This window comes from Pezoporus flaviventris, unplaced genomic scaffold (genome assembly GCF_033815535.1).
Source record: "Pezoporus flaviventris isolate CSIRO_AGI_PZ_B2104156 unplaced genomic scaffold, CSIRO_AGI_Pfla_v1 ptg000002l, whole genome shotgun sequence".
In the NCBI taxonomy this organism is placed as follows: Eukaryota; Metazoa; Chordata; class Aves; order Psittaciformes; family Psittacidae; genus Pezoporus; species Pezoporus flaviventris.
The window spans coordinates 57,594,141-57,609,187 of NW_026892550.1; the positions used below are offsets into that span (position 1 = coordinate 57,594,141).

The 15,047-nt window shown below is 37.9% G+C and overlaps 1 protein-coding gene across 7 annotated transcripts in view; it reads left to right on the forward strand.

The window, feature by feature from the left end:
* LOC133283235 (mitogen-activated protein kinase 10) overlaps nt 1-15,047 on the forward strand; it is a 149,816-nt gene that overhangs the window by 46,808 nt on the left and 87,961 nt on the right. For 5 of the 7 annotated variants that reach the window (XM_061479882.1, XM_061479920.1, XM_061479928.1 and 2 more), the window contains one exon: nt 9,016-9,168. The exons of 1 other annotated variant lie outside the window; for it this stretch is intronic. The gene's annotated coding sequence lies outside the window, so the exon portion shown is untranslated. Of the gene's footprint in view, nt 1-5,159; nt 5,225-9,015; nt 9,169-15,047 lie in introns of those variants that run through there. One more of the 7 variants, XM_061479901.1, reaches the window with a different exon arrangement.

A 15,047-nucleotide genomic window follows, 5' to 3' on the forward strand; every position in this document is an offset into this window, starting at 1 on the left:
TCCATTTATTTTTTCTCTTACTACTTTTACTAATTACTATCTTAATATTTATATTTTCCTATTTTTAACACAATCCCCAGTTATGTGAACTATTTCTCCACACATGAAGTGCAGGGAAAGCCAAATTATTCTGAAGTATCTATATGCTGTAGGTAAACTATGATGTAATTTTGCCTTTATTTAGTTTTTGTTAAACGTATGCCTACACTGTTGTCAGTGCAAGATTATAGTGTGCATTCAACTGGTTTTGAATTATCTAACTTGACTGCTGAGAAGAATGAAGTCCTAGTAATATGGAACTCCCTATGAACTGCAGCAAAAATGGCTTGATGCCCAGCTGTTGAAGCTCATCTGCATGCTACTGTGGCTATTTTATTAGCAGTTTCCAAGACGGCTTGTTCAAACTTGTGTGTTCCGTGTACTTAAGCTGAAGCCACAGCACTTTGAACTTACTGATAATTTAATGTGAGAATGCAAAATCTATTTTGGAACTCAAGTTTGCTTTCTATATTGCAACAGATAGCATGAGACCTGACTTTAGACGCTGGATCCTTAATATGAGTTAGCATTCCTCTGAGACCAGAATACATTTTAAATTAGTGTCCAGGTCCAGTACAAAACAGAGAAAAGATCCAAGCTATCAAACCCTTTCCTTTTCAAAGGGAGTTGTCTCTTATGTCCTTATTCATCTGTCCCTAAACTTCACAATGTCCTCCTGTGTGACACATATGATTGTAGCAATGTTAGTGTGCAGACAGAATTTTAATGAAGGGGGTTGTTTTGTTTTGCTTTGAACTTTCTGATGAGCTCAAATGCATCGAGAATATACATATCTGACAGTGCAAAGTGGTAAAGGACAAAGACCCGTGCTTGCTCTCTGTCAGAGAGGTTTTAAAATATCTTGCCATTTGATGTGCTACATCCCATTGTAGAGGTGGAAAAGCTGTAGATTCATTTCTAGCACAAGTGATCTAACCGTATGCAGAGGGAAGCAGCCGTACTAAATCCAGGAAAGATATCAAAATAGCTATCCCTTTGAATTTGAGAAAAATGTTAACTGAATTCTTCCTGTGTACCTTCATAAACTTGCAGAATGCCTTTGTAATTCATTTACTCACGGAAATGCCATTAGGCAAATTACATTAGTTACTTTAGCCTGCCTACAGAACCTATTTATTTACTTATACTCGATTTTACACAGTATGTAAAGAAACAAGAATTTCTGATAAATATAAATACGTTTTGAACTTAACATCTCCATGTTGCCAAGAGGAGTGATAGTCCTTTCAGCTGCAGTGGTGTCTCTGTACTTCAATTCAGTTAACGGCTGCATATGTGTCTAGTCTCTGAAGACAATAATTTTTAGCTCTCCTAGTCTGTAAATTATGATAACAGGACATTGGTGTTTCTTGCAAAGACATCAGTGTTTCTTGGGTATTCGTTCTTCAAGCTCCTTCAACATACGCTGTCTGAAAACTGGTGCTGAAAAGCACTTCACAAAATGTCAATATATTAGATTGTATACATTTGCCACAGTTACATAATTTTGAGTAACTATATAGTCACATGCTTGAAAGGACTGCTGCATGTTAATACATTCATGGACAATGAGTTATCCTTATTGAGTTAGGCTAAGAATTTGTGGTTCATGTTGCATAGAGTACAGTAGATAAGTTCACATTTCATGAAGAATGTTGGTTGTGTAGGGGTTTTTTATATCCAACAGCTCTATTAGGTGTATCAATGTAAATCCACTGTTACTTCCCAGAATATGGTACCATGTGACGTGCTGGTTTATTAGTGGGATTGTCTTCTCTTTCTGTTGTACACTGTTGTTTCTGTTCATGTTTCTTATGGAGAGTCATTCTGGACAATGTAATTGTTTTTTTTTATTCTTAATGCTTTATTTCTTTGAATGACAGGTAGCGCACAGTCATTTAGCAGGCCTGGCAGATGTAACCTAGCTGGCAAGTAGTGGCACTTCATTGTGCCTGTATGTGTCTGAGGAGTGACAAGTAATCAACGCATGGACCCATACAAGCTGAATTTTTTTCAGGTGAAGGACATAAGGAAGCTCTGCGATGCTTTAACTGGAGAGAATATGTATCTGCTCAGCAGTGAAATCTAGTGGCTTGTGGTATGGTGTTTCTGAAAGCATTCCTCTGGTAATTTTCATTTATATACATTTTTTATATATATAGGCTGAGCTTGCTATTTAGACAGTGTGAGTTAGATATATATCTGTGGTTTCCACGGGGTAAGTAGGAACATAGAGTAAATGTGCTGATGGCAGAGTATGAACTTCATTCCATCGTAGTACAGTTAGTAGTTTTATTCTCTTTGTGAGTAGAGGCTGAGCCAGTCAGTTAAGTCTGTCACAGTGGTGGTAGACATTGAGCTAGACTTGACGAGAAATGAGAAACACAGGGTGTTAGCGTTGTCTTTCTGTGATCTACAGACACATTCACATTTGAGATTAAACTGCTCAGCATCAAGTGGCTATCTTATCTTCCAACTGAGTCATCATCTTTCTTAAAAAAGAAAATATTTTCACAGTATTTTCCAGCAGAGAAAAAAGTTATCTGTTCGTGGTTCATTTAGTATGAACAGAAATGAAGGGAATCCCAGTACAGTCAAGGATATTTAAACTGATATTTTCCTGCCAGATAAGACCGGCTTTAGATTTCTTCATTACTGATTTGCTTATGCATGTTGTAAGAGAAAAATCCTGGAAGAACTGTAGAGAATTGCAGCTTATCCTAGATTGTATATTTGCAACTTCTTACATGCATAGGTTCTGTATAAATATAAGGAGGGATGCACAGACACAGTGGTCCATTCTTGGTTTGGTGCATCATTAGGACTTATGACTATAGCTATAGGTCCAAAAGGAAAGGGTCATTAGTGAACCTAGGTGAATGCTGGTACTGAGAAAAGAAACATTTTCCTTCTTCAGCAGATAATTGCATGCCTTGCAGACATGGGAGTATAGAAAAGCTTATAAACTTTCACCATCTTCATGATTTATGCTATAACAATGACATATCCTCACCCACAGGACTTTAGGCAGCTTGATCACTTAAGCTCTTTTGCATTTTTTAATTACATAGATTTTTTTTCAAAGTCCTTTTTACTTAGGCCTTGTTTTTCCTGCCTTCCCTCTGAGGCAAATAGCACTAAAAATAATTCTTCCCCTCCCCATCCCCATCACTTTTGAAGTAACCTTTCAGCCTTTCAGGCTCTTCTTTTGCAAAGAACAGCTAGAAATACAAGGTTTATGCTGTATGTTTAAGTTTATAAAAAACAGGGCCAAACAAACAAAAAACACAACAAAACAAACAAACAAAACCCACAACCAAATGAATACAAATGATGTGACAAAATACATTCTTCAGCACTTAAAGGGAGCCTGAGGTGGAGAGGTTGTGTCCTGAGTGAAGACCTACACATTAATCACATTTCTTTTAAAAGAAGGACTTGCCTTTCCAAAACCAAACCACATAGTCTCATTCCAAAACAAGGGTATGTAGTGATAGGACAAGGGGGAATAGTGTTAAACTGAAAGAGTGGAGATTTAGACTAGATTTCAGGAAGTTCTGTACTGTGATTGTGGTGAGGCAGTGGAATAGGTTGCCAAGGGAATTTGTGGATGCCTTGTCTCTGCAACTGTTCAAGAACAGGTTGTACACTCTGAGCAACCTGCTCTAGTGGAAGGTGGACAGTGGGTTGGAACTGGCTCATATTTAAGGTCCCTTCCAACACAAAGCATTCTGTGATTGCCCCTTGGTGATCAAACCAGGTATAATCTTTTCATGAAGTTTTATAGCCTCATTTTTACTGCATTCAGATCTGTTATTGGTTTATAAACCTATTGATGTTGTTAAGAATGGCCCCTAAACATTTTGGCCAATCTTCTAATTTTTATAGCAATTTTATAGCCTGTACTGCCAGGTGCCTCATAGTTTCTGTAGATCAAGGCAATTCAGCATGTTTTCTGCCATTTGCCCACTTTGTAGTAATCTTACCAGGCTTAATGACAGAAAGGATTCTGGGTTATGCTGTGAAACAGTCCTCCACACAGAGATGGCAGTACCTCACTGCTTTGTGGTGACATGTTTCAAAATAGGCTGATCTGGCCAGTGTAACAGAAACAGAACGAAAAAGGTCAGTCCCTCTCGCTCTCTCCCTTTTGCCCTCCTCCACCAGCTGTAAGCTGCTTAAACTGATCCAGTCTTAAACTGATCTTAAGTAACTGTTATTCAGTGTTTCCTCAATGAGCATTCAGTTGCAGTAGTTGGGGATTGTTAGAGGTAACTTTGTGTAGAGGGTTTAGAATATTGTACAAGTGAGAGAGAATAGGTTTAAGTATGACAGCATGGATTCATACCTATAATGAGGGAAATAAAACATAAATAAATAACAGAACTGTAACAAAATTATTTCCCTTGATGGAGTTAAAATCTTGCATACATCCATAGTTAAAATCCATATGGTTGGTCCCACATGCTTTGGTCCCAACATGTAGTCAGATCTTAGGCATGGCCATCGTGTGAGGTCACTAACCCTGGTAGCACTGTGATTCAGAAAGTTTTGTATGAGACCGCATGTGCAAGACAGTATTTCTGGCTATTCTTATGGGCACAAATTTGCTTGCCTACATCATACAGGCAGAATTTGTTTATTAATGCATTTATCATTCTTGTTGAATACAATTTATCATTTGTTTGTATTTTATTTTATTGTTTTTTTTTTAATTGTAATAGGGATATTATACAAAACACAAAGAGATATTCTTGGAATGTTATTATGATAATAGTATGTATACAAGATCTTGTATTACTATCAATCTGAGTTGTCTAGAGAAAGTGGAATGATAGTTCTTATAAAAAATGTCTCACACTTTTCATGCAGGTCTTTTCTTTGCACTTTTTCAGTGTTCCACATCATTTTATCAAGTTTATATAAGAATAATTACATTGAAATCTCTTTTTACACAGTGTCTCTGATACACTGGAGTAATTCCTGACAGATAAAATCCTCTCCTAGAAGACGGTGCCCTACACTTTCTCTTTCACATATGCAATTTTATTCAGATTAAGCAAAGAAGATTTCAATAGCACACTGACGGTCACATACATTTTGCTTCAAAGGGCTGCAGCAGACATATACACTGACAAGGTTTTTTTACAATGTTTGCACTGCAGTGCTCACTGTCACAGTGTAGGTGAGATTTTGTCTGTGTTTTGGTTCTGCATTACTCCAAGCTAACCCTTAGTTAATGCTGCAGAATTTTCTTTCAGTGATGAGTTTTGTCAGTAGATAAACTGTCCATCCTGTTCGCATGCCTTTGTTTGGATTCTTCACTTACTCTGACCTTTATTTTAACAATCATGGTAAAGAAGCTCTTGCATAGTGAAAAATTTCATTAAGCCTTCACTGGTAGTGACTGATACTAGTCACCAATGACCCTGCTTTTCCTTTCCCTGAAATAAACAGTACAGTTTCCTTCAAATACTGATGTTAGAGGAAGAAATCTTGTCAAGAAAAGAAATCGTCATGAATTTGTAGCTACAGGTTGGTTAAATAAGCATATGCCTACATCTGCTTTCCATTTGTAAGTGAATATTTGTCTCCATTTATTTCTAAATCATGAGTAGAAGTCTAAAAAAATTATTGGGGCATTTTGTTTCTAAAAGGAGAATCTTTGTGTGTTCTTGGTTTTCATCTTTAAGACTGTTAAGTGTGTTCTCTGTTGTCTTTCTGCAACTGTGAGGGACAGAAACATCTTTTAAATGAAAGTTAAAACTCTTAACCTGAAGCTTTGAGAAGAGCAAGAAGTACTATCGGATTTTGTGATACCATAGTAAGAGTTGCCAGTAGTAGCAGTAGAAAAGTGAGTAAAGGCTGGTCATGCTGGGCAGTGGCTCATATCCTTTTGAGAGTGACAGTCACCTGAAGCTGGAAGGGCTACACTATGTTACGGACTTACGCAGATGAGTGATATATTTCTGTTGCTAAGGATTATTTATAATCACAACAAAACTCTGCTTCTGTACTGGTGGTGGTTGGTTTTAAAATTATCCTTCCATTACAGCTTTGAAATTTGCTTGAAAAGACTTGTAAAATTTGTGGGCTTGTGGTGATCACATTCCTTTTCTCTTTTTTCCCTTCTTCTCTTCCAACTCCAAGTAGACTTCTTGCAAATTTAGTTTCTGTCCTGTCAGCAGCAACATCTGCTTTGTGCTCTGCTGACTCTGCAGAAGTCTTTGAGAAGTTCTGATTCAGTAATTGTCTCTACTATTCCCAGTCATGGAAGTGCTCCTACTGTGGAGCTGGTGTAGTGTACATGTCATTTTATTTTTATCTTCATTGAAATGCAGCCAGGAGCAGGCATGAATTCACTAAAATGTCTTGGAAATGGAAATGTCTTTCTGTAAGTGGTTTAGTGCGCCTTTCTGATTGGGAATTGGAGGTGCCCATCTTGCTTTGATGAGCTTTTTAAGCATCTGATTCATTATTGCTGATGCTGTGAATTTCATTTGTACAACATCTATTTCAATGTACAGACTGATAAACAGCATCCTGCTTAACAGTAGGATAGAGATTTCTTTTGAGCATCATGGTTGAATGTTCTTCAGGATTCATTAACTATTGAACAGCACATGCTGGCTAGTGTAGAGAAGGATCTGATGACCTTCTCTAACCATTCAAGTATTGTAGGTAAGTTCTGTCTATCAAAAAACACTACCCCCTAAAATCCCGAACACTGCAAACTTGCTAAGGGTGCACTCAATCCCACTGCCCATGTCACCAACAAAGATGTTGAACAGTGCCAGTCCCAACATGATACAGTCCCAAGCTGTAATAAGTTGCACTGAGCAACCCTAGAGTCACACCATGGAAGATGGGCCTTGAAAATGCTGTAGGGAGTGTTAAAGGTCATCCCCATACAAAGGAAATGCACTGCAATAAGATGCTCTTTCAGCTACCTGCTTTCTTGTGTCTTCCAGAGATGTTTTATGAGCTCTTGGACTAAGCATTCATCCTTTGTTGAGCAGAAATTGATAGTTCCTGTGGTTACATTTAGAGTGACACTGAAAATTTAAAACCAAAATGAAACCATCTCAAACAAACCAACCATAAATAGTTACTGGTTAATAGTCCATGTCTGAAAGGCTCTCAGAATCCAGGGATAAATACACCATGCAAAGGCATTTACTCATAGTGTTGTTAAACTTGGTGCAAATGTGGAGGAAAAGTGCTTTGGAGAGTGAAGATCAAGTCTTGTTGGCTGTAGTTTCTCTGGTTGTTGGGAAGTTGATAAGAAAGCTCCTTGACTTAAGTGAAACATTGAACTCTTATAGTAGGGTTGTTTCATCAGTAATTCAAGTACAGTGGCTGTTTAAAATCACATTTGGCATGTGTAAAGCAACACAGTATACTAATCATGCAGGCTCCTCATTAAAGGGTAAAACTCTCAATGTTTTGTATAGGGGACATAGACTAATTAATTATGGAGGTGGACCTAACCCTGATTAACCTTTCTACTAGTGGTTGATTTGGCCCAGAGTACATAAATTTTCTGTGACTTCTTTTATATCTTTGTAAGCCTAACATTCTGCTGAGCACTGTTCCCATGATACAGATTTTATTTATAAACAGGAAATCCTCCACTGAATGCAATGTAAATTTCAAGGGCATGTTCCATTATGAAGAAGAAGTTATGAAAATATCTGTCAGAAAGAATTACAGTTGATCCTGCTGTCGGGCAGAAATATAGACTAGATAGTTTACTGGTGTCTCCTGCAGCAGTATTTTCATAGTTCTGTTACCAGAAATATCAGAATAATGTGAAAAACATAAAATCACATATAACAAGAAAGAGGAAAGGAAATGTTACTAATCTTCTATTCTTGGCTTTGCACAGTGGTTTGCGACATGAGCTTAATCTTCCATGACTGTGTAGAAAGCAGAGTATGCTTACGGATGCTGGTTTTGAAGATGTGAAGGCTCTTGAATCTACAGATATTTCCTTGTTTTTTTCACTGATGTATAAGGATGTTTTTAAGGTCTTTAAACAGCTACTTGTTCCTTTTAAAGTTTACACTTTAAGTCAGATGTGGCATACAGTACACATATGGTCTGAAGTGCATATTTTGACGGATCATCTTAAGAGTGACTTTTAAGAATTAAGTTAATGGGAGAAGCTGTTGGTTGCCATTGCCCTCAGCTCCCACATTCTCTAGATTATAAAACGTTCTACTATTGCTCAGGACAGCAGAGAGAAAGATGAAATGTATAGCTGATAGGGCCAAAAAAAAGGTAGATAGGTAAATAGCTACTGTAATTTCATGGGTATGGTAAAAATTGAAGTGTCAATATTATTCTTAAAAAGTGAACAATGCATCTTTCTCACCTTTCCTCATCAATATGCAGTTGCTAAGATTTTATCGATTGCCTCTTAAATTTATACTCGAATATTTCAGCTCTGATGTTTTGGGAGTTTTAATTTACCTTTCCTCAGGTTTCTTTATTTCTCCAACAAAGGAATTTTCCTTTTACTATAGGCCTTCAGTTCTCTGCAGAAAGAATATTCAGGATGTGGACTTATTACTGTACAATGGCACGTTTAAAGAATAGCATATTGTTTATTTACCTTTTGGACTATTCTCTGTTCCCAAAGGTCCACAACTACAGAAATGTCCTCTACCTGGATTTGAACAAGATATTGCAGTCACTGACTATCAGAATGCACAGTAGTGACTTCCAGGCTTTTTTAATCTAAGAGTATGCTAGTGGGTGAAAGTACTGACTTTAGAAAGGCTGCAGAGGGTTTGAAAGAAAACAGCTATTTTAACGGGAGAAAATGGACCACTCAGTATCCCTTGCTCAAGTTATCTGTGCTGCTTTGAATTGGAGCATAGTAAAATGGAAAAAAATAGTCCCTAAAGGAGCTAACTGCCCCAAATCAGACCCAGACTTCCCTAACCCTGCATGTCTTAACTCCTTTGACAGCTGTCTTCCGCTGGGACGAGGTGAAACTTCTCCAGGCTGCATTTGCTGAGCATTGGTCCCCAGATTTGCAGCTCTTCCTGGGAAGATCTCAGAACAGAACAATTACAAGTCACCTGGACAAAATGTAACTTCACTGTCACTATCCTATCCCTGGTAAGCCGTCTGGGGCCTCCTTGTTACTGATAAAAATAAGCTTAATACAAAGGAAAATCCCTGCAAAAGAAGTTAACTACTATAGAGATTTTACGTGTTTGTGAAATGTTCATATTGCGCTGTGATGAGTATACTATAAAAATGCAGAAAAAGTAAAACAAAGAGAATTAGTACAGGAGAAGAGACATTTTCCAAAGGTGTTCTGTAGTTTACTGTTTGTAGCTATTGCTTGTAGTCTGCCCCTGTGAGGGAGAACTGATTGTGACCAAAGAACTCATTTATGAAAAATGCATAAGTGTTATGACAGAGCTGGTTTTGATTTGACCAGTCAATGAACCTTTGGAAAGCACTGAATGAATATGGCTTTTTGCATGATGGCTCAAAGCCTGGACAGTGTGTGGGTGAGGTAGGCTGCATTCTGTAGACCTGACCTATTTAGCTGTGCATGTTACTGTGAAGTTTCACCTCTAAATCTAATTCCAGTATTACTTCCCTTCCATGAGCATGACTGTGCAACTGTGGATCCTATGCAAAGCCTTACACACATTTGCCTCTGTGGTCTAGAGGATATTTCATATGCTGGTATTTTCTTTAGGCCCATATTTAATTTTTTTGCAAAAATCAAGGTTTCAATACACTTGTAATATTCTTTTATGTGTAGTACAGATGTGTAATATTATAATATAAACAGAATATAATAATAGTGTAAATGATAATATGAAAGATGAGTTAGTAGTGCCCAGTATAATGTGACTAGTTTTAGTTCATCTTTAAGTGCTCATACATTAGTCTGATAATGATAACTATGATTAAAACTCCCTGCCACTCAAAAGAATATGGAGTCTGTTATTATTCGTGGATCCATTTGATTTCGCACTAAAACCCAGAAACACGTCCTAAAAACAGAGAGTAAAAATTCCCCAAAACCTAGATTATGAAAATACTACATGTTACAGAGAAATGTATCAGTTTATTCAGCTGCTCATTTCTCCACTCCAAAATGTTTAGATTCTAAACTTAAATACAAAAAGAGAAAGTGCTTGTCTGTGCAAGCAGAACTGGATTTTGTTTCTTTGTTGCTGGGGAAACTGTCAGAAGGATATGGGTTTCAATGAAACCCAGTTTTACTTAACTTTTATTATGTTTAGGAATTTGACCCATCCTATTTACATTAGCGTTCATTGGTGCTTTCAGTAGGTGGATTAAACCCAGGCTGCTGTTCCTGACTGAGTGGACATGTCATTTATTTTGCTGGTGCCTTAGTTTTATTATCTGTCAAATGTGTGTGGAAGAGCTCCTGGGGAGTGTTGTAAACCTATTTTTGTAAAACATCAGCTCCTACTTTGCTTAGCACATTGTACTTATTTTTGGGAGTAGGGGTGAGGAGAAGAGTCTAAAAGATGGTTTCTTTATCATCATTTTTCTCCCTGTGGAGTATCACTGAACCTGTCTCTGATTTTGGTAAGAAACAGTTAACAGTCAATTACCCATGGAATATATGAACTATGCGCGTTATTGCAAAGTGTTTATGTAAGGGTAAATAAGTATGCTCTGACCAGCAGTATACAGGATGATGGAAACCATGTGTAGCAAATTTCCTCTTTAAATTCATGTGTTTTTATGGACAATATGTTGTTTTTGTGTGGAGCAGCTTCATGACATTCATTGCATGTTGTAGTAGTTCATGTTACCACTTTGAAATGGAGAAAAGAAATCAATCATCTGTCTCGCAGCAGGATAATTCCTTGCAAGCGATGTCAGGTCAGTTTGATTTAAGTTGATTTGTCATAAATGCAGCTTATGGAAGCTGGAAATGATATCAGAAAATATTTAGGGGCAGTCACATCTGATTCTCTGGGCATCCACTCTCATTTAGGAAGCAAGGCTCAGTCTTGTTTATGATACAGGAAATTAGTGTCCTTCAGAACATTTTTTCAGCTTGGCATTGAAAAGTAGGCAGCAGAGTAGTGCGCTGTCTGCTTATGCTTGTATTCTGGACTTGTGGCCTTCGGGAGGTTCAAGAGAACAAGAAATCATGGAAATTCATAACCTTCTGGAAATTGGAACAGAGAAAAAGTCAGTCTTAAAATGCTGTATGAATGGAGTAATGGCAATGGTTCATGTGCAGGCACAAAATAATACCTCTCACTATGGCAGCAGCAACAGCCACTTGCCTCAGAGAAGGGCAGGTACCTTAGTGTGAGCAGCCTGCAGGCACAGACTGCCAGCTGGGCCACCCCAGTGGATGATGTAGTAGACACAGCTGACAGATGCTTCAGGGAAAAAATACTTTAACTGACTTTAAGCTATCTAGTTCAAATTCCATTTGCAAATTAGAGATAACTGCCCATCAGCTTTGAGACATTTATCTGCTACAGTTTAAGAAAAGTATTTATATATTTTATATATACATAGTTCTTGTATGTTTACATTTGTAGCTGAAGTGTAAAAGCACCAGGAAGTGAATCCAGAAACTTACATTTGCTGGTCTGTTGCTTGTTCAAATGGCCATTGCTTTCTTGTATTATATAATCGTTACTGAAGCAAGAAAAGAGCTAAGTGTAATTGTGACTTTACTGGACAACAGATGTTTCAGAAACAGAAAATGATCCCTAGTTCAACCCCTTAATAAGGGCTGTCAACTGAAAACCACATTAAACCCCTGAAACCTTGGCTAAATCTCTAGAGCCCTGGCATATGACCAAGTTCTAAATTTTTCATTCATGTTTAGATTTCTACTTTACAAGAGTGAATGCCAGCACTCCAGTGGTACTGTGTGAGGGCTGTGTTATGCTTTATGGGTGCAGGCCTCCACTGTGGCCAGTGTAAAGCTATGCTGTCCTCAAGGGAGCTCTAGGAAACATCTAGGAAACATGCCTTGGACACACACTACATTGCTGAGGTTTTCCTAGAACAAAAAGGGCATGTGGGCTTATATCTCCCTTAAGAACTTTCTCTTCTTTAGATGACCATGTGTATTATGCATTATATGTGATTATTATTAGTGCTATGTATTACTGATCTGATGGCATGTGTGCACAAAACTTTACAGAATGTGTAGTGTGTTAGCTTACAGTCTACCTGGGATGAGTAATAGTCAAGTGGGTTAACAATTTATAGGGAGTAGAATTAATCAAGTGCAAAGGGTTGGACAAAATAAAGATCATTTACATTGCTGTTTTGTTATGAGCTAGTATCTCTTTGTTGGTGGCAGTGAGAAGGAAGAAAATACAAAACAGCCTGTTTCACTTTCCATTTTCTCTTTTCCTAAACAGTTTTATCTAGGCAATTTCCCAGTTTGCCTTTTTGGTTCCTTCTTTCTTACCGAAGTGCTAGGAGAAGGTGGTCTTTGGTTAAAAAAAAACATGCTGGGGGTACCTCTACCCTTACACTTTCAGCTTACTTTGCAGTGATGTGAAGTTTTTATATTATTACTGGAATTTTTATGTGCTGCCTTCCATTTCAGTACTGTAGACACTTTCATGTTGCTGTATTATTTCACCTCCCTGAATCACTTTCCCTCTTCCTCTCTCTTCGGTTGTTTTAATGAATGGTTTATAAAAAACTGCATTCAAATTTTTCGATCTGGAATGGATGGTACCCTTTTTAAATAGATAGTGTCTGATGTAAAAGGTTGATCTCCAAGTACCTCGTATCATTCAACATTCTGCCACACAGCAAAGTATTTCCAAACATGTCTCTATATTCCTTCCATATTCTGTTGTGTGTCTCCAAGGTTATGATATGATGAAAACTCTAATGTGATGGAAACTCAGAGAGAGAGAGAAAACGATTTCCTTTCAGAAAGTGAAATTGAGATATGTAAGTAAAAAAATAACTCTGCAGTTGCAGCTAGAGAAGAACTTGATGGCCCATGAAAATGTGGAAATGTTTTTCATGCCACGGTGTTTTTATTTATTACAAAAGAAACAACAACTACAAAGAAGTATTTTGCAGCAGAGTTATCTTTTTGCAATGTTGCTGTTTTAACTTCACCAGAGTTGCTTTGTGCCATGTGACACTTGGCAAAAAGGTACTTCTGTACATTAAATTTGGCATGTATGATTCCTGCTGGCTTTTTCACACTTGGGAAAAGAATCAAAGTTAGGATTATTTTAATGTACAGTTCTGTGTGCTACATCCCAGCTCTATAAAGTCCTTGCCCATTGGAATAAACTGCTGGTCCCTGTGAAGGGTCAGTGTTTTGTGGGGTGATATTTGAAGTGAGCCAGCATACAAAACTAATGGAGTCTGGCCATAGGATTCAACAAGTTCAACACTTCTGCCTGGTATCTCTTGTTCTGTTCCTTTACTGCATCCATGACAGCCGATAAAAAATGGAAGAACACTGAATCAGAGAGTGAGTCTAAATAAATTATCTGAAATGGTGGAGAAAAAAAACCTTGAAAAGGCTGCTGCAGTACATACAACAGAGATGCAAAGTTTCTGCTGCAGCGAAGCCAGAACAGGGGAGTGCTCTGGCTGTCTGGCTTGTATCTGCTTCTAATGGTCTCTCACAGAAGATTCACAGTATAAGAATCTGTAAATAACCATATAGGACATTACCTGCACAGTATGCCTCAAACAGGAGGGCCCTGAATCAGTTCCTTAATCTAAAAGGAAATGTACATAAAGAAGTGTTTCTACTTACAGTCTCAAATTCCCACCCTCTGACTTTATCAAAGTCACTTTGTTCCAATGCTACAGAACACAGAAAAACAAACAAACAAATTAATTTCTTGTGCCAGTTAGCCTTTGAGTTCTAATGCACCATTCCTTGTTTAACTTGTATACAAAAGCCTGACAGGAATGTGACTTTATTTTAATTGCTTCTTACCTGTCCAGTCTGTTTTCAGTTCACAAAACTGTAAATTCTGTTTCTAATGTTCTAGTTTGTGCTTTGTGTAGCAGCTAACAAACAATAACCTTCATGATTCTGTATCTTTGTATTAATCAGCCACTGTATTTCCGACTTTCTTATAGGAAAGCAAATTACACTGTTGCAGCAACACCACTTGGCAGCAGTAGATATGCTTTCTTTAAATAGTTCTTTCATTGTTTCATCAGACACTAGAACTTGAATTGTATTGATTGGATATATAATTGCCATTAATGTTCCTTTTAGTAATGGATAGTTTTATTTCCTTTTTGGTTTATTTTTGGTCTAGCTGCTAAACATAGTAAGCTAAGTTTTTTGAAAATTGTGTGTCAGGCATGAAGAAGTTGGGTATCAGTAAAAGCGTAGGGTGCTGTGCTTCGATTTTTGTGTAGTTGAGGGCTTGATTAATGTAAGAACTTCATGCTGAATCTGAGGCATTTATGGAGAAGGGCCTATTTGGAAAAGGGAAAAATTAGTAGAACATAGCAATTGTAGCATCAGTGTATGACATTAAGCTGTGCTGTTCAGTTGATACGCTGGAGGGAAGGAATGCCATTCAGAGGACCTTGACATGCTTGTGAGGTGGGCTGATGCCAACCTTACGAAGTTTAACCATGCCAAGTGCAAGGTCCTACACCTGGGTAAGAGCAATCCCAGGCACAGTTGCAGGTTGGGCAGGGAAGAGATTCAAAGCAGCCCTGCGGAGAAGGACTTGGGGGTGTTGGTCAAGGAGGAAATGAACATGAGCCAGCAGTGTGTGCTCGCAGCCCAGAAAGCCAACCATATGCTGGGCTGCATCAAAAGGAACATGACCATCAGGTCAAAGGAGGTGATCCTGCCCCTCTACTCTGCTCTCTGTTCTAAACAATAGCAGCATAGGTAAATGGATATAGTCCAGCAGCAGTTCTTTCTGGTCTCACATCATATCAGATTCAATTATTGATCATCAGAAACACAGGGCCTCTTCTTACTCATTAAGACTTTATTCTTCAAGTGTTTA